At 40.2% G+C, this 21,549-nt stretch overlaps 1 pseudogene; it reads left to right on the top strand.

Moving 5' to 3' along the window:
- Positions 1–835: 835 nt before the first annotated feature.
- On the top strand, positions 836–20,539 carry LOC148431378 (uncharacterized; annotated as a pseudogene).
- The last annotated feature ends 1,010 nt before the right edge of the window (positions 20,540–21,549 follow it).

Below are 21,549 nucleotides of genomic sequence, written 5' to 3'. Positions count from 1 at the left end.
TCATATTAAGTGTTTATATCATAATGTCGTTAATATTCAAGTTTATACAAACTTTTAACTTATAACTTTTGACTTATACTTTACATATATCTATTGAGGTCATTATTTATAGAAACTCATTGTGAGGTTCCTGCTTATATGTAGAAAAGGTCTCTCTGCTAAAACTCCCAGACAATAGGTGACACCTATACAAAAGGTCCCTTTGGTGACATAACAGGATGGGCCAGAGGCTGCAATGATCTAATTAGAATGCAAGGTGTTACCCCTGCCAATGTGTAATTAGCTTTTCACATTGTAGTAAGTGACCTTAGGAATATTTATACCTCATTTACAAGACAATGAGCTAGGTACGAGAAGCTGTTGTGTTTATGTGTCACCTCTCAGTGTAAGAATTCCTTCTGGTCATCCTGGGAACTATGGAGAGAGAGTGGAGAGGAATGACTATAAATAGGATGTATCAGGCTACTGATAGCTGTTGGAAGAGTTGCTGATTTAGTTTCTGGTAATATGGAGGTAATATGGAGGTAATCTGACTTCAATTGTAGCTACCATACTGATATTATAGTAACTAGTAGCTGTCATATATGGTAATTATAAGTAAGAGTATTTTCAGACTTGAAATGATGGATTATATCCACTAGATGGCACTGTTACCATTGGTTAGCACTATACTGCTCTAACATCCGTTTTTTATATGTATTGTAACCCTTCCAGGCTTCCATACTTGTAGCCTTGTAGTTTTTATGGTGGTGGGTCTCTCACTAATGATGTCACAGCTGCTGCATTCCCGGAAGGAAAGCAGCTATATCCCCTTCTGTAGATTCACCATGACGTCATCAGCCAGTATTCAACATCATTCCCTACCATCCAAGTGGGCATAGAGGGGGAATATAACCATGTGGCGAGCGTAGCATGCCACCATGCCCATAGCATGGGAAGCGAAGCAAGTCCGCAAGGGGTTAACTTTCTTTTTTTGGTGGACTGCATGGGCAGGAAACTACACTGCCGCACTCAGTGCACGTCACTTCCAGGTACAGAATCTGAAGTGGTAATAGTCGGGCTCCAGCATGCTGATCACATGGTGAGAGTATAAGAAAGGTAAGATTGTCTCATTTTACTCTTATTGTATCCTGAGGAAAGAACTAACTTAAAGGTTCTGAAACATTGATATTAACTACACGAGTGCTGTGTCCTTCGTGAAGTCAATGTGAGTGCTGCCCACTGCTGCATATATTATCATTTCCTTCCCTGGGATAGGTAATTAAGGAAAGCACCAGATGCAGGACATCCTTTTTAGCCCTAAGGAGTGCTGGACGCAATTGCTCTGTATATATATAACTTTTGTAAGTACTAAGTGATCTATCTATTTATCTATATATTTATCTATTTCTCTACAACAATATAGTATCTACCAGCAATGTTGAAGCATGTGAACTATATTTATTTATTATCTATATATACTGTATATATATACTGTGTATATATATATATATATATATATATATATGAGGTGTATCTAGGTGACCACTCCATCATAGTATCTTACATTTTAATCTGTACATCAGTTTAGTATATATAAAGAGGTATCTAGGTGACAGCTCCATCATAGTATCTTACATATTACTCTGTGTGGAATGGGATTGAAAAGCCGGTGGCTGTTTAGCCGTAGGTTCAATTCCCAACAGCAGCTCCCCGACAGGATGAAGATACCGACAGAGGCAGGAAAGTACTGTAGCCTCCCTTAGTGGTGCCTAACCCTAACCTTCCCCTGAGGTAACCTTATCACCCCCCTTACTGCTCCCTAGTGCTAACCATCCCAAGGGGTGCCTAACTCTAACCTCTGCCTGGGGGTGCCTAACCCTAACTTTCCCCCCTAGGGATGCCTAACTCTAACCTCCCCCCAAATAAACCTAATGCTAACCCGCTAACTGCCCTAAACCTAACCCCCTCCTCGCCCAGCTAAGAGGATGGGTGCACCGGAATTACATAGTTCTGGCCCATGTTGTCCTGGATTCCGGTGTTGGGATTATGATAGGCGTCAGTATTTCGACGCCTATCATGAATCCCTAGCCGACATTCTGCTGTCGATACCACTCTGTGCATGAGGCTAGTATATATAAAGAGATATACATGTTGCATCTCCTTTATAGTATCTTACATATTACTTTGTGCATCAGGTTAGTATATATAAAGGAATATATAGGTGGCAGATCTATCATAGTATCTTTCATATTACTCTATACATCAGGTAAATACATAAAGGGGTATCTAGGTGGCAGCTCCTTCATAATATATTACATATTACTTTGTGTATCAGGTCAGTATATATAAAGGGATATCTAGGTGGCAGCTCCTTCATAATATATTACATATTACTCTGTGCATCAGGTTAGTATATATTAAGAGGTGCCTAGGTGACAGATCTGTCACAGTATCTTACATATTAATCTGTGCATCAGCTTTGTATATATAAAGAGGTAATTGCATTAAATACACCAGCAATGACACCTCGCAACCCTCACGGCTTGCTCCAAGCCTAAATTTGCATAATGTTCGTCAGAGCCCTATGTGGCGCCCGTTGTCATGATGACTTGCACCCGCAAGTACATCTCATGTATTTGGATTGAGTCCATAGAATTTTATAGATTACTCTGTGCAAAAACAGACAAATTGATATCCACAATCGTTAGGAATTTAGATTATGTGATAGTATTATAAACTACAATTTCTATAGTATATAGTCACTAAAATCAATATTTGTTAGATTGGTGGTAGACCGTACAGTCTGTGTACAAGATAAAGACTCTTTTTGTAGAAAATTAATTGTGAAAATGTCCCTTTTATTTACATTTTTTTTAAATGGATTAAGTAATTAGGACAGACAAACAGAGAAAAGCACTCTTAAAATTAAAAGGGATATCTCTTATTGAGTGAGGGAGTTATTATTGTAAAAAAATATTGGTGCTTGTATTTAGTTCCTTTTGAGTCAGATATTGATAGGTGCTTAATAATTCTGATACTATTGGTTCTGACTCAAGGATTTAATCTCGTTACTGTGATCTTTGAAAATTCAAAAAAATAATTCTGGTTAAGTGTGTCTGTATTATTCCTAATTGGGTTAATAATTTAAAAAATACAACCTTTTAAAGGAAAGATCACATAAACACCTTCTAAGTGAAAACATAGATAGCATCAACGAAAAGAGAAGAACATATATATATATATATATATATATATATATCCCGCACTCACATCCAAGTCAGAGACAACATCGGGGTGCATTCCAGCCAATCCAATCTTGTTCAGGTACAGTAGGCAGCAATATAGGTATCCAAAAGGACGCACTCACCAAAGAGACATAGTCATTCGATAATTTTTATTCCATGATAAAAGTAGGATAATAGCAGCAGGTTATGGCACCATATAGATAGCGATGTTTTGGTCACACCACTATCAAGCCAGCAGCCAGTCACAGCAACCATTAGATGCACATAAAATACAGCCTCAGTCCAAAGGACTGACTGACCTTACCCCTGGGGCACCATAAGTAGCAGCAACAATTACGATAGCGCGCGCTCCACTGTCACGTGTGCTCCAGCCCGTGGAACGCATTGGCCAGAAGTGAAATCACTTTCTATAAGTCACATAACATCACAGACCACAGCTTGTGCTCCAGTGTGTGGAACACACAGTGTGGACACGTGAGCACATTTTCTACAACAACATAGGCGAGCCACCTCTGAAAACATTTTTTTTTAATAAACACATAGTGCAATACTCAATAATTAGACAGGTGGGTCATGCTGTTAATTATATATATATATATATATATATATATATATATAAAATTGTTGTGCCACAATATGATGTCCCATTGGTTTACAAGCAATAAAGTACATATATATTAACAAATAAAGGAACAATACATTCCAAGTCATAAAAATACACATATTAATCCCTCTAATTTATAATTTTTCTATCCCAAATCCTATATCCTATTTTTTTTTATATTTTATCTATTTGTTGTATTATTTTCTTCATATTTACATACTTTTATTATATACTTTAACATTTTTTATAAAAATTTTTATATACTTATCATTTTTTTTTAAAAATCTTCAAAAGAAGGTCTTAGAGCAAAAACAGAAAACATTTAAAAAAAAAAAAAGAAGAAAAAAAGACTTATAGCAAACAGAGGAGGAGTTAGATGGGGAGTGATTAGTACTCATCCATACCCATATAAAGTGCCAACCGATATCTTCATACTAGTTTAACTTCAGCAATTTGAAACTATAAAAAGACCCATAGAGTATTATATTTGTTCAACCCCCTCGGGGAGATAGTGTCTAGTCTGAATATCCACCGGGCCTCCAGTCTTCATAGTATTAGTTCATGGTCACCACCTCTACTGAGGGGTGGAACCCAATCTATCAACCACCCTATGTCATGATGACTTTCACCCACGAGTACATCTCATGTATTTGGATTGAGCCCATAGAATCTTACAGATTACTCTGTGCAAAAGCAGACAAATTGACATCCGCAATCGTTAGGAATTTAGATTATGTGACATTATTAGAACCTACAATTTCTACAGTATATAGTCACTAAAATCAATATTTGTTAGATTGGTGGTATACCCTACTGTCAGTATATTCATATTGTGTATGAGATAAAGACTCTTTTTGTAGAAAATTAATTGTGAAAATGTCCCTTTTATTTAATTTTATTTTAAATGGATAAAGTAATTAGGACAGACAAGCAGAGAATAGCACTCTTAAAATTAAAAAGGATAACTATTATTGAGTGAGGGAGTTATTAATGTAAAAAAATATTGGCGCTTGTATATAGTTCCTTTTGAGTCAGATAATGATAGGTGCTTAATAATTCTTATACTATTGGTTCTAACTCAAGGATTTAATCCTGTTACCGTGATCTTTGAAAATTCAATAAAATAATCCTGGTTAAGTATGTCTGTATTATTCCTAATTGTTTTAATAATTGAAAAATTCAACCTTTTAAAGGAAAGATCACATAAACACATTCTAAGTGAAAATATAGACAGCCTCAGCCAAAAGAGAAGAATATATATTGTGGGTATAGAGTCTGCATGTCTGAACCATATAGCAGGCCATTTCATTTTAATCAACATGGTCCAATTATAACTTTAAGGGTAAATTTTCTAAGAATCGAGATGGTCCTGATTTGCAAAGAGATTAATCTCACTGTACTGTACCTCGCCTGCGCGATTTATTCACTTTTTATTTTGCAAATTTACAAACAGGTGATTTGTTCCAAATTGATTTGGACAATGGTGAATTAGGTCGATTTTTTCGGGGGTAACTTGTAAGCAAGCTCGAGTGAGTTATCTCTCCTGATTTGCATATTTAGCAGATTACTCACCCTAGATTGCAGAGTTTTCTTTCTGCCTAACTGTCCCGAGCAAGCAGCCTGCACAAATCAGTGAGATATGTGTAAGCTGCTTGTGTCTTGTACCTGTAAAAAATGGATTAAATTAAATAAAAATATGCCTAACCAGCCCCGGACTTGTCAGCCAGGCCTGGTTCCAAAAATTATGGGGAACAAAACAAGTAGAGTTCCACCGTAATTTAGGAACCAGCACCTGGCTGCCGGACCAGTCCTGGTTTTAAATATAGGGGAAAAAATGCTTAGGTGTACCCTTATATTTAAAAACAGCACCAGACCCAAACCATCCAGAGTGTAATGCCACAGCCAGGAGACCCTATTAGCGGGTCTCCAGGGCCAAATCATTCTCACCCCAAGCTGGTCAGGCCAAGCTGGGGATCTCAGGGGAGATGGGGACCCCCACAAGAGGGTTTCCCCCCTCTGCTGAGCACCCCAGGTTTGGTCTGAAGCCCGGGACTCCTCCCCACACTCATGGAGCGGTGGGTATGGGGGTAATAAAGTGTATTTTACAGTGGATTTACAGGTGTCAGCATGCCTGCCCTTTAGCACTTGTGGAACTACTAGTGAAAGCAGGCAACCGGCACCCATATTTCCACTTTAAAATAAATTTTTCAATAAAGACACAATGCACACTATTGATAGAACAAGTTTAATACACACATACCTCAATCACACATACTTACATGTTCTAGCCATTTTGTCCACTTGTTCAAAGGAGAAATCCATGTGTATGGACCTGCAAAAAGATCCTTTACTCACCTACATCCTGGCGCTGCTCTCCATCGCATCCAGGGTCTTGTGAAAACAACAAAGCGACTTACCCAAACCATGCTGAACAGATGTAAGTATATGTTGTTACATGTACTTACACCTCACAAAATGACATTTGACCAAAATCAACTGTAATTTCTCCCAGGCCACTAGCCAATCAGTGGCCGCTTTACATGTAGCTGCCGCTCATTGGCTGGTTCTACGTGAGTTCCAGTCAATGTGGTTAGGCTTTTGGGGGGACCCTATGTCTTTTTTAAAAAAAATTAGCCCTATTTTAATGATTTACAGGCAGAAACATACACAAATCACAATGATTTGTGTATGTTTCTGACCGTCTCACAGCTCATCTTGATTCTTGGTAAATTTGAGAGATATATATTTTAGGTGAAAAGTACACACAATTTGGCCCAATGGTGATTTAAGTCATTTTGCTATCTCACCTGATTTGAATGAAATCGATGGAGACATCTCACCTGAGATGGGCAAAAGCAAATTTGAGAGATGGAAAAAAAAGGACTAACTCACCCGAGATTGTCATATTGAGCAATCTCGATTGTTACTAAATTTACTCCTTAGACTCACATGTAGAGGTAGTACTTATCCTATTTTAGGTATTTCAAATTCTTTTCAATTATATATAGGTTCATGCAGTTAACAATCATTGGTATTCTGCATAGTCCTGATTTGTTTAACCCATTAACCAAAACAGTATAACCAGTAGATTGGTGGCATAGCTGACTCACCACTGGCAGGAGAGTAGGGTGATGCCTTCATAATAGAAAATTCTGTGTGATGCTTCTGGGAGTCAGTCAATCCAGGAAGGTGCAGAGTGGGCTGGGTCAGGGCAATATTTGTGTCTCTGTGGGGGCCCCCAATGTGTGGCCCCATCTTCCCCAACTATAATCTAGCCCTGTCCTGGTGCATCAGTTGACAGTAGGTGTGACAGGATCGGTAGCATGTGTTACCCATCTATGGTCAGTGCAGGGGGTGAGTAAATAGCTGTCATGATTTTTAGTGTATTTAAATATATATCATATTCTGTATATAAAATTACACTATTACTGTAAAAGTCGTTTTACTTGAGTAACATTCATGATTTTAAATATAATCTTTTTTTTTCTTGCAGGACAAATAAAGAGAATTCCCACAAAGACTATTAGAAGACATCGTGGTAAAGGGACATTGTTCTCTGATCAAGCCAACTAAAGACGCTATTTCTTCTTACACCTCTAAAGGATTCCCAACATCTATTCTCATTTTCTGGATAGGAGACAACTTTTACAGCTAATTTGTTTGTCATCTAATACATGATGAGTCTCATAGGAAAGACACCGCATCTGTGCTCTGAGTGTGACAAATGCTTTACATATAAATCACAGCTTATCACACATCAGAGGATTCACACAGGAGAGAAACCATTTAAATGTTCTGAATGCAGCAAGTTTTTTTCCTGTAACTCACATCCTGTTAGACATCAGAGGAGTCACACAGGAAAGAAACCATTTAGATGTTCTGAATGCAGCAAGTGTTTTTCCACTAAGTCACAGTTTGTTATACATCAGAGGATTCATACAGGAGAGAAAATATTTACATGATCTGAGTGCAGCAAGTGTTTTTCCTATATCTCAAATCTTGTTAAACATAAGAGGATTCACAGAGGAGAGAAACCATTTACATGTTCTAAATGCAGCCAATGGTTTTCCCAAAAGTCACAACTTGTTACACATCAGAGGAGTCACACAGGAGAGAAACCAGTAACATGTTCTGAATGCAGCAAATGTTTTTCCCAGAAGTCACAGCTTTTATACATCCTAGGGGTCACACAGGAGAGAAACCATTTACATGTTCTGAATGCAGCAAATGTTTTTCCCATAAGTCATAGCTTTTATATATCAGAGGAGTCACACAGGATATACTGTAAACCATATAAATGCTGTGAATGTCACAACTGTTTTAGTAGTAATAGAACACTTATTATTCACATGAGGAGACACTCTAAGGCCCTGAATATATAATGTGTTTCTTAAGTAATTTAAATTGTATCATTTCAACATATTTACAAATGAGGACATTTTTAATTTCTGAATGTGAGATATGCACCAGTGTAATGTAATAAATAATGTGTTTGGTGACACCCCCAAAATTTTCTGAAATTTTTATTTGTTTGAAAATTATTTTTTCACTATAATGGCATAAAGCGGTGCCAGTGGCATCACTAGGGGGGTGCACCAGATGATACCATCTGAGAGGGTGACACCAAAATAGCAGAGCTGCTCTGCTATTTTGGTGTCATGCCCTTAGATGGTGTCAGTAAGCAGCATTAATAGATTTGCGAATCCTTGTGTCATCCACACTGTACCCAGAGAGGCTGAGGGCTGCCTGGGCAGGGACCCCATTGTAATGTGAATGGGGGTATAACATGCAATCATGTCCCCATAATGTCATAAAACTGGGAGTGTTACTCTGTGAGAATTAGGCCACACCCCCTTTTGCAATAGCACATGCCATGGGCCTGCACAGTAATAGATACAGGGGTGTCTAGCTGGAATAGGTGCACTGGGCAGTGCTATTAATAACTAATACAATAGTATACAACTAATTAGAGAGACAATTTTATTTGTGTAGTGCACTGGTTTAATATATAACTTACTGAATTTTCATAAACGGAATATTATCCAAATTATATAATATCAGTGAAATATAAAATATGATAAGGAAAGTGACAAATAGGTATAATAATGTGATAGAACAATCATTGGGGCTGGTACTAGTGTTGATGATGTAGCTGATCTCTATAATATACAGCTGCTCTGCTCATACAGGGTCTGGGACTAGATGAGGAAAGAACATTTTATCCAGTAACGATTTCCAGCACTGGGATTTCTGCTATGTGGTCTATTCAATTACATGTGACTCTCTCTTCCATGAGTAACCGGGGCTATATGCCTCACTCACAGTAACACAGGACTCATGGATTTATGTTTGCAGACCCTCAGGCCTGTTTAGAGAAATCCAAAAGTCCAGGGTGAGATTGGGTTATGAGGGGGGTGTCGTGGGGCAGCTGATAGAGATTACATGCTGTTGTAATGAGAGTTCACAAACCTCACATCTAATAGAATTGGCCCTATGAGATTTGTGTTCTGGATATTTCTATAGGAACCTTACATGCTGCCCTGTATCACCCTACAGGTCTCCTCTCTGATCTCTCTTATCCCTCCTTATTATTTCTCTCATACCTTCCTATTGCTGTATTACTGTACCTTCCTTCTATTGTATTATCAGGACTCTGCATTATATTGTAACATGGTACAACTAACCACTGGTTCCCTGTATCCCATAACAGTATATAAAATAAATAGGTATAGGCGGGATCACCTTATAACTGCACCCTAAAGAGAAAACAGGGTTTGCCAGACCCTTAAGTGCAGATAGATATAAAAGGAAGGATTCTATTGTTCTGAAAGAGTGTTTTATATTTATATATGTATATAAAATAAAAAACAGCGGTGGTGCTGCACTCCTTGCGGCTTTGTGAAATAACAAACTCTTAGGGCAGCACGTAGTCCGGCAATGTTTCAGTGCCCTTTATTGCAGTACATTTGTCAGGCACTTTTCGGAGCCTGATGAAAGTGCCGCAATAAAGGGCACTGAAAAGTTGCCATACTATATGCCACCCTAAGAGTTTGTTATTTCACAAAGCCGCAAGAAGTGCTACACCACCACTGTTTTTTATTGGAAATTTCCTTCTGTGCTGTCACCTGGCGCCATTGATCTAAACAGGGAGAGCCGGACACGCTGGTCTATTTATATATATATATCTCCAAAGGATGGCACTCCCATCTGGGGTTGTTAAATTGCCACGGTGCTCAGCATCAGCATACAATCAGCTTTATATATCCCATGTCGCAGCGCTCATCTGGACTGAAATAAACAGATAAATAAATCCTTGTTGAGCAGTGTTTTTTTCAGTCCAGATGAGTGCTGAGACATGGGATATATATAAATATATATATATATATATTAGGGATGTGCAGGCTCGGATAGGTTCGAGTTTGCACGTGGAGTTCGGATTTTTCCCTCCAAAAAAACGGAACTCAGAACGAGGCAAAACGTCATCTTACATGGACGAACATCATCATTCCTGGACAAAAGACCAGGAATGATGATGTTCGTCCATGTAAGATGACGTTTTGCCTCGTTCTGAGTTCCGTTTTTTTGGAGGGAAAAATCCGAACTCCACGTGCAAACTCGAACCTATCCGAGCCTGCACATCCCTAATATATATACATATGTGTATATATATATATATATATATATTTATATAAACATTAAAATAATTGACACTGGGTACACTGCCAAATGTGGAGAGTTGAAATGGATCAGCGGGACTGGAGCAGTGATGGCGCAGGGGGAGTGTGGCCAAATGCAGTAGAAGTGAAGAAGTGAAGATGGTCCAATAAAATATAAGGGGTAGCAAGCATCAACAACAGATGCAGGCTCATGAAACCTGCATCTGTGTGTAAAATAACAAAAACAAGATGGTATGCTCCCCCTAAAATAGCAACCATCACCGGGCTTTTAGTGACCCAGTGCTGATTGTGCAAAATATGAAGGACAAACAACATAGGGGTCCCCCGTATTAAGCACAACCAGTACCAGGCTAATCAGAACCAGTTCTGGTTGCCAGAATATGGGGACAAACAATGTAGGGGTCCTCCGTATTCAGAGCAAACAGCACTTTGCTCTAAGCCAGCCCTGGTTCTGGAAATACAGGGAAAAAAATTAGTAGGGTTCCATGTATTTTCCAGAAACAGCAGTGGACTTTTTCTAGTGGGTGGCTGATGCCACAGCCAGGGGAGCCCATTCACTGGGGCCCCCAGCCGAAGCATCAACCCTGACTGGGGATCACTGGGGAGCTAGGTACCCCCCTAATAATGAGTTGCCCCTCTCCAGGGCACCCCGAGCCTAGGCTGATAGCCAGGGGCTATCCCCGGTACCCCTTGGAGGTGGGTGCTGGGTTGATAGTGTAAATGTGGTGTAAAAAATAAAAGTTCAATATTGTCTTTTGCTGTGTAATTACAGTTTCCAGTAAGCCTACCCTCCGTCGATACTTGGAGAACCACAATTACCAACATGCAGGGCATTACGGGCCCACTGGTGCCTGTAGTTCTACAGCAAAATAAATATTAAAATAAATACAGAAAACACACCGTACAAAGTAAAAGTTTATTAAATATACATGCACACACATGTACACATTCTTACCTATGTATCCCTGTAGCTATCGGTACCCTTCTGCATTGATCGATCCTCTTTGGTCCAATTGATGTATCCCTTGGCTTGGCAAAACAAAAATTGATCAATGCAGACCTTCTTACATTAGTACTGGCCTTCAAGGACAGTACTACACAAATGAGAACTTAGTGGTGGGATATCACTATGGAAACCCCACCGGTGAGAGCTCATTGGCTGAGAGAGGCAAGCCTTCCACCTCTCAGCTAATGAGCACTCACCGTTGACTTCAAAATTAAGAACCACGATGCATATTTCAAAAATGGTGCATTGGTACCAATTTTGAAATTTAAAAATGCCCACCGCCAGCCAATCACAGCTCGTGACAACATAGCCCTGCCCCCTGAACTGGCTTATATAAAACTAGCATGAGGCGATGTCAGGCTAGTCCGTCAACAGTAATGCAGCGATGAAGAGAAGCGCCTTCCAGGTGAAGTCACCTTTGAAGTCCTGGGACAGACCGCAGCCATGAAAAACAGCTTTAAGGCTGCTGCCCCCCAGGTGAAGGTGCAGCACAATTAAATAATAATACAAACGGTGTCTGTTATTTTTTTTAAATATTTATTTTACAGAAGTACTATAGGTACCAGCGGGCTATTAATGCCCCACATGCTGGTACTTGTAGTTCTCCAAGTACCAGCATGCAGGGGAGGCTTGCTGAGACCTGAAGTTGTACTGCAAAAAAAATATTAAACGTCTAGTTTTTTTACAACACAGTACACTATCAACCCAGCACCCACCACCCCAGGGAATGCTAGGGATAGCCTCGGGCTATCAGCCTAGGCCTGGGGTGCCCTGGAGAGTGTGACTGCTTTATTGGGGGGGGTCCCCAGCTCCCAAGGGATGCCCAGTCTAGGCTGGGGGCCCATTGGAAGGACTCCCCTGGCTGTGGCATCAGTTCCCTGCTAGAAAATGTACAGTGCTGGTTCTGGAAAATACAGGGAGACCCTACTCATTTATTTCCCCTGTGTTTCCAGGACCAGATCAGAGCCCAGTGCTGTTTGCGCTGAATACAGGGGACACCTACATCATTTGCTCCCCATATTCTGGCAACTAGGACTGGTTCTGATTAGCCTGGTGCTGGTTGTACTTAAAACAGTGGACCCCTACATCATTTGTACTCTGTATTTTACACAACCAGCACTGGGTCACTAAAAGTCTGGTGCAGGTTGCTCTTTTGGGGCGGGAGCACACCATTTTCTTTTTACGATACAATTTTTTACGCACAGATACAGGCTTCACAAGATTGCATCTGATGCAGGCTTCCTCCCCCAGGTCCCAGGTCCAACAGCATGCCACTCACCCTGCCTCGACTGCTAATGGTGGCACAGCTGCCATCTCCACCTGCTTTCTCCCCCTTTTGGTCTCAGTAACCGCTAATGCTAGCTACCTCCCCCAGGGTCCTGGCCATAGCAAACTCTGGCTTACTTCACCCCAGTCACTGCCCCCGCTACCAGCTGCAGAGGACAGCCATCTTGATACACTCAAGTGAAGCAACAGTGAGTACTGCTCCTCAAGGCTCCTACTGAGGCTGCACAACAAGTTAATATTTCCTATATCTACAATGGTGGATTCTTGAGGTAATAGTTTAAAAACTGTAACTTTCTAGGGATATATAGTTGAATATGTATACATGTGTGTGCATGTATGTTTAATAAACTTTTACTTTGTATGGTATGTGTCCTGTGTCTTTTGGGACCATAATGCCCCACATGCTGGTACTTGTGGTTCTCCATGTACCAGCAAGTGGGGGAGGGGAGCCTAGTCCTTTGGTGCCCTGGAGAGGGGGACTTCTATATTAGGGGGGTCCCCAGCTCCCCAGGGATCCTAAATCTGGGCTGACTAGCAGTTAGGTTTGATGTTTCAGCTGGCGGGCCCGGAAAAAAAGCTCTCCTGGCTGTGGCGTCTGACTCCCACTAGAAAAAGTCTGGTGCTGGTTCTGGAAAATACAGGGGAACCCTACAAAAAATGTTCCCTGTATTTCCAGAACCAGGACCAGCTCAGAGCCCAGTGCTGGTTGCTCTGAAAACATGGGACCCCCTACGTCATTAGTCCCCCATATTCTGGCAACCAGGACTGGTTTTGACTAGCCTGGTGCCAGTTGTGCTTAATCGGGGGGACCCCTATGTCATTTGTCCTCCATATTTTGCATAATCAGCACTGGGTCACTAAAAGCCAGGTGCTGGTTGCTCTTTTGGGTGGGCATGCCATTTTGTTTTTGTTATTTTACACACAGATGCAGGTTTCACAAGCCTGCATCTGCTGCTGATGCTGGCTACCATCCCATGTCCGACTGCCCACCGCTCACCCCTCCTTAGCTGCTAATAGCCACACCACTGCCACCACCACCACCTGCTTTCTCCCCCATGGGTCTCAGCCACAGCTTAGGCCTGCTACCTCCAACAGGGTTCCAGCCACAGCAAACTCTATCTTCCTTCCCCCCGATCAAGGCTTCCATTACCACATGCAGAGAGCAGCCATCTAGGTGCACCCAAGTGAAGCCAAAATAAGTACACCTGCTGGAGGCTCCTACTGAGGCTGCGCAACAAGTTAAAACTTCCTATCTCTACAATGGTGAATTCTAGAGGTAATAGTTTAAAAAATGTAACTTTCTAATTTACCTGAACCCCAAAAGCACCTACCCTTGAACAAAAGCTACCTAATAAAGTAAACCCCAATTCTAAATTTGCCCCATAATCTGAGTAATACCTTCCCAAAATCCCGCATAGAGAACTACAGAAAAGTTGTCCTAACTGATCCAGAAAAAAACTGATAATTGGAAGTTTAGATTACTCTCAAATCTTTTAGTTTGTTGGCCTGAAATTTGGCATGCAGCACTGAACGACAGTTCTACCCGCCCATGCCAAATTTCAGCTCAGTACCTTATATCGTTTTTGAGGTGTAGCCCCTATAAACACCATGCCCCCCCCTCCAGAATTCTCTATGGAGATTAGCATTTGTTTAGATTCAGCCTTAATATAAGGGCACGATTGTGCCATTATAATACATATATATTTATATATATATATATATATATTCATGAATAATTTGTATTGGGAATACTATTATGTGACCACGTCCCTTTCTATTGAGACCACGCTGCTTTTCAATGTGCAGAAAAGCAAAAAAGTGGTCCTAACTGAGAATGTCAGAAAAAACTAACAGTTAGAAATTTACATTACTCCCCCAAAAAAATTGGCATGCAGTACCGAACAACAGTTCTACCCGCCCATGCCAAATTTCAGATTGGTACCTCCTATAGCTTTTGAGATGTAGCCATTTAAACACCATGCCTCCCCTCTGTAATTCTCTATAGAGATTCCCATTTTTTTCTAATTAGCCTGATGCAGTTGTGCTTAATACAGGGGACCGCTACATTGTTTGTCCTCCATATTTTAACAAGCAGGACTTGCGGTGAAAAGCCCGAGGCTGGTTGTGTTTGGGGGGGGATGTCCTTTTTTAATTTTTATTTTACACAAATTAAAATTTTAATACAGATGTATAGATGGATCTCACTGATTCATCCATGCATCTGTGTATTATTTTCTTAGATGCATGCCCAGCTCCAGTGAGCACCACTGATGCCCATGTGCACTGCTGCCACTGGTCCACAAATGCCACTACCTTGCACTCCTGCAGCCCCCTTCCACAGCTGTCTCACCCTGTGCATCCACAAAACACCTCCTGTGTGCCAGCCTTCCTTCACCTGCAGTATTGTACCATTTGGTTGCCCTTCTCCCATGCAGGTGGCCCAGTTTGCTCCTCCAAACCCTGATAGCTAATACATTTTAAAAAACCAGTGAAATTCCATAGTCAAAAAAAGTTACGGTTTCACATGTGAAGGTTTCTTCACATAAGGTTTCACATAAGGTTTCTTAGATATGATATGAAATTTCACAAAACCTATTGAATTTCTGACACTCAAACTTCAAAAAGCAATTAAATTATAATCATTAAGGCTGACACCTTAATGGACTTGTATCTTGCATAATAGATATATGGTATGCCATGAAACCATGTGGTTAACGGCAGATTAAGCACTCTCACAGAGTGAGATTTCTGTCACTCACAAAATGGTGGAGCTGCTAATTCATAGAATTGTGTGCTCATTGGAATACACACATGCAGTCTAAGCAACTGGGGTCTGAGCAAAACACAGAGCTGTGCAGATGGGATAACAAGTGGATGGGAAGAGAAGACAGAGCAGTGTGGATAGGGCAGACAGAAAGGTGTGGAGAGGGGAAGATTAAGCAGAACAGATGGAGGTGAGCCAAAGTGATGCAGATGGGTGGAAAACAGTGGAGTACATGGATGCAAGACAGAGTGGCATGCTTTGGGGCACAGAGCGACACGCTTTGGGGAACAGAGAGGTACAAAGTGTCAGGGATGCGGGAAGATAGAGCAGCATAGATGGGTAAAACAGATTGGTGTGGATGAGGAATACTGACTAGCACAATTGGAGTACACACAACAGTAGGGATTGAGGAAGACAGATTGGTGTGGATGGGTGGGAAGACAGAGTGGTGTTGGTGGGATAAGAAAGACAGAGTGGCACAGTTGGAGGTAACAGAGTGGTGCAGATGGAGGAAGAAAGAGTGGTAGAGATGAGTGGAAGACAGAGTGATGTGGCTGGGGGAAGGCAGTGGTGCAGATGGAAGGAATCACAGTTGCACTGAAGCAGGAAGACAGAGCAGTGTACATGGGGAAATACAAGTTGGTGTGGATGAAGGCATGCAGGCTAGCACAGTTGGGAGAACACAGATGTAGGGATTGGGGAAGTTAAAGCAGCATGGAGGTGAAGATAGTGTAAATGCATAGACAGAGTATGATAGTTTTGGCAAGTAGGGAGCTGAATGTGTATAATGAATGAGATGGATGTATTGAGTGAGAAGGATGTTGGAGCACAGTGGGACTATTGTGGTGACAGCATGGGAAGATTGTGGGGACTGTATGAGATGTGTGTGCTATATAACTGCTCAGACCCTAGTTACCTAGACTGCATATGTGTATTCCAATGAGCACACAATTCTGTGCATAAGCAGCTCCACCATTTTGTGAGTGACAGTAAACTCACTCTGTGAGAGTGCTGAATCTGCATTTAACCACATAGTGTCATGGCATACCATATCTATATTACGCAAGGTACATGTCCATTAAGGTGATACCCTTAATGATCGTAATTGAATTGCTTTTTGAAGTTTGAGTGTCAGAAATTCAATATTTGTACATATATATGGATATACATACAGCCAATAAAAACAACATGATTTAAGATTTATCATATTATTATGTAATATCAGGGTTGTATAGCCAGGCTTGGCCCCTGCTCATGCATATAAATCAGGAGATAGAGACATGGGGTTTGTAGGACCCACTACTGATTCCCATGATCCTGCAGCACAGGATGTAGAAACATAAAGTTGTTATGAAGTTGCCCTGGAGGGTACTATATGTCAGTACCGAGTGTTGTGCATGTAGCAGGATGTAGACATTGTGGAATGTGCATAAAACCTGCTTACTCCCGCAACAATCCATGATCTCATAGGTGACCGCACCGGCAACTAGGTCCCTGGAGTGCTGGAACTCCAGGTTAAGCACTTTAAGGGGGTCTCATTTTCATCACCTATCTGCAGCTCTTATAGTTGATCTCTCAAGATTTAAACACTGTGCAGAAGGATAGGGAGCAATGCTGCTGTGGGTGCCTGGTAATTGAACTTTCCCACCTGCAGCACCAGCACACATACCTTTCTTCTCCATACATCCTCTATGTTACCTGGGAGATTGTAGAAGATCTGGAAGTGAGCTGCTCCACTGCCCACACTATTGCAGATGCTTGTGCCTGGAGAAGGGCTCTAGGACACACTGTCCTTTGTCCTGACACCTGCTGCAGTACCCATGATTGGACATGCAGGTGCCACTGGTATTTGGTGGGAGAGAAAATGGAGGTGCTGGTGCTGCCAATATTGGGCTGGGAATCAGAGGTGCAGGTGCTGCTGTTATTGCAGTGAGAATCAGAGGCAAATGTACCACCAGTATTGAGGGGAAAGCCGAGGTGCAGGTGCTGCCAGTAATGCCCAAGATGCTGCTGTCTCTCTCCCTGCTCCTAGCACATAGCTCTTGTCTGGGGGGCTGGGAGCCCACAAGACTAGTCCTTCATTAGTCCTAGAGGTTCCGTGGCCAGAAAACAGAAAGGCATAAGTAGCAGAGATACTGGTAGCACTCCAAGGGGCTATCAGAGGTGAGTGTAACAAAAGTAGGCAGACACTGCAGGCCAGTGTCCCCTCACTTATTATTCAGTTGGGGGAACTTCCCTCTTCACTAGAACAATTTGTTGAGAAAAATCAAACATGTTTGATTAACCCAACTATTATGAACACCTGTTTTGGCCATTTTTTGGTGTGTGGGAGCAAACAAATATTTATTGTTTGATCCCACACACTAGACCATAAGTTCAAAAATGTGGTCATTAAGTCTCCCCAACAGTTCATGTTTTGAGATATCGATGGTTGAGCACAGGTGACTCAATCAGTACCTGCCAATTTGATACAACCACCTGTACTCAACCATGGATATATCTAAAACCTGAACTGTTGGGGAGCCTTACCACATTGATTACCATGTTTGGGAACCTCTCTACTAGATGATTATCATTCCATTTCATGGCTGGTTGGAACAATATTGTCCTGGTGTACGGCCAGCATAACACTGGAGGTATGAAGCAGACTAAAGCAGGCCATACATCAGACCAAATTTCCTCCAACACTGTGTGTTAGATCTGGTTTGCATTACTATATATGTGTATAAATATATATACACATTTTTGTGATACATTATGTGCCTCTATTAAAAAGATAAAGCACACAAGCACTTGTTTATACCTTTGTGATGTAAAAAAATCTCAAAAAAATTAAATGCTTTCCTCACAATAGCTAAGAATATCAATAAAGCTAAAAATCCAGTTGCTTCATCCTCTTTGTACTAATTATATATCTATTGTGATTGGTTAGTGTGTGGTGCCCAGTATCACATATTTAATGGTATTGGCACATATACAGGGTGCTGTGGGTGACAAAAACAAATCTGTTTAAAAAAAAATAATCAATTGTATTATTTTGATTTTACAATATATTGGGGGACAATGTTTGTTTTAACTGTCCTTCATATTTTCAATCACCTGTTGCAATATCGAGTATCTTTAAGCCTATTGTCAATCATAGATCAGTCTATGGAACAGGAGCATCGCAGTGCTATCACTGCCAGTAGTAGCAATGTTCAATCCTCTACTATTATAAAAATATATATTTTTGTGAATCTACTTGTTGGGGAGCATGTGAAAAAAACATTTCTTTTAAATAATATATTTTTAAAAGAAATGTGTGCATAGGTACACCATCACTATTTATGTAAGTCTAAGAAACTCATATTAAGTGTTTATATCACAATGTCTTCAATATTCAAGTTTGTACAAATATTTGACTTACTTTATAAATATATCTATTGATGTTATTATTTACAGAAACTCATTGAGGTTTGTGCTGATATGGAGAACAGGTATTTCTGCTGAAACTCTGACAATAGGTGACTCCTAAACAAAAGGTCTCTGTGGTCATATTACAGGATGCGAGAGGCTGCTATGATCTAATTAGAATACAAGGTGTTCCCCCTGCTAAGGTGTAATTAGCATTTCCCATTGTAGTAAGTGACCTTATGAATATTTTTACCTCATTTACAAGACAAGGAGCTAGGCATGGGAAGCTGCTGTGCTTATACTGTATGTTTCCTCTTAGTGTAAGAATTCTTTCTAGTCATCCTGGGAACTACTGGAAAGAGATAGGGGGAATGACTATAAATAGGATGTATCAGACTACTTACAGCTGATGGAAGAACTGCTGGATTAGTTGCTGGTTGATGCTGGACGGATGGAGGAGTAAGAAAGAGACAGACAGAAGAATCTCCAGAGTAAGGTAATTATATTATAGATTAGAATATATTGATATATGCACAGATATTTTTAGATATTATTTTGTAGATGTTGTCATGTTATCAATAAAACAGTTTCACCTTAACAATGGTTATAAAGTTAGTGTTACTATATTTTTATATTTAAAGTATACAGTACTATAAGCTGTATATAGTATATTTTAATTACCTATTAACAAATAATTGAATTACAAATAAACCTTTCAAATATCCAGATATTAAACTATATATTGTATGTTGTCACATTATCCTCTGGGTGACTGATATTAGAAATATATGAACTTTTATGAAAATTAATAATGTAATTTCATAATAAATGAGCAAAAATATTGGAGGGCATATAAATGGTAGAAGGCAGATATGTGCGTCAGATGACAGTAGGTGTGACAGGATCAGTACCATGTGTTACCCATCTATGGTCAGTGCAGGGGGTGAGTAAATAGCTGTCATGTTGTTTAGTGTATTTAAATATATATCATATTCTTTATATAAAATTACACTATTACTGTAAAAGTCATTTTACTTGTGTAACATTCATAATTTTAAATATAATCTTTTTTTCTTGCAGGACAAAGAAAGAGCAGAATTCCCACAAAGATTATTAGAAGACATAGTGGTAAAGGGACATTGTTCTCTGCTCAAGCCAACTAAAGACGCTATTTCTTCTTACACCTCTAAAGGATTCCAAAATCTATTCTCATTTTCTGGATAGGAGACAACATTTACAGCCAATTTGTTTCTCATCTAATACATGATGAGTCTCATAGGAAAGAAACCGCATCTGTGCTCTGAGTGTGACAAATGCTTTACATATAAATCACATCTTATCACACATCAGAGGATTCACACAAGAGAGAAACCATTTACATGTTCTGAATGCAGCAAGTGTTTTTCCCATAAGTCATATCTTGTTATACATCAGAGTATTCACACAGGAGAGAAACCATTTATGTGTTCTGAGTGCAGCAAATGTTTTTCCTGTAAGTCATATCTTGTTACACATCAGAGGAGTCACACAGGAGAGAAACCATATAAATGCTTTGAATGTTGCAACTGTTTTTGTAGTTAAAGAACACTTATTAATCACATAAAGAGACACTCTAAGGCCCTGAATGTACGAGGGTTGTTCAAAAAGTATGCCTAAATGCTCACAACTCAAATTTTATTATAGATACAGATTTGAACATTTGCAGTAAAATACTTTGAGGTCTTAGTAACAGAATGACTCTATTAAAAAAATTCACCATATTCCCTCAAACATTTTCTCCGCCTCTCAACCCAAGCTGTGAAGCCACTTTGGAAAAATTCCAGTGGTTGGTGTTTGACCCAGGAACGTATGGCATTATTAACTCCCTCTGTCTTCAAAATGTTGACCACGGAGACAGTATTTGAGAGGGTCAAACAGATGAATGTCAGAAGGGGCCAAATCATGACTCAATGGTAGATGTGGAATTGTTGCCCACACCATTTTGGCAATGGCCGCAGATATTGCCATCAAAGTGTGATGTCTGGCATTGTCGAGGTGTAAGATGACATTTGATAATGGAATTGTTGACCTTTTTTTGAGGATGGCTTCTTAAGTGTAATAATGTATCGATCACTGTTGATTGATTGGTTTGATTAAAAGTAATCAATGAGAATAACACAATGGCAATCCCAGAAGGATGTGGCCATGACTTTGTTTATGGATTGCTGTGATTTAATGTTTTTTGGCCTAGGTGGACTTGGGTGTTTCCATTTCTTTGATTGGGCCTTTGTTTCTGGATCATAAAGGAATACCCAGGTCTTATCTCCTGTAATGACATTTTCCAAAAACATCTCAGGGTTGGCTTCAAAGTTGGTCAAAATATTCATTGCACACTTCCACCCTCTGGGCCTTATGATCCCTGGTAAATTGCTTTGAAACCCATTTAGCACACACTTTATGATATCCCAAATCATTTATTAGTGTTTCTACAGTGCCATGGCTACATTCAGGTTCATCACTGATATCTCTGATGGTCACACGATGGTTTTTCTGAATCATGGCATTTACTTTGTGTCGGTTCTCTGCTGTCACTGCAGTTGATGGTCTGCCAC

This window comes from Taudactylus pleione, unplaced genomic scaffold (genome assembly GCF_031769625.1).
Source record: "Taudactylus pleione unplaced genomic scaffold, aTauple2 ptg002353l, whole genome shotgun sequence".
Classification (NCBI taxonomy): Eukaryota; Metazoa; Chordata; class Amphibia; order Anura; family Myobatrachidae; genus Taudactylus; species Taudactylus pleione.
The sequence above is the reverse complement of the archived record's forward strand: the minus strand, read 5'-3'. Positions and strand labels throughout refer to the sequence as shown.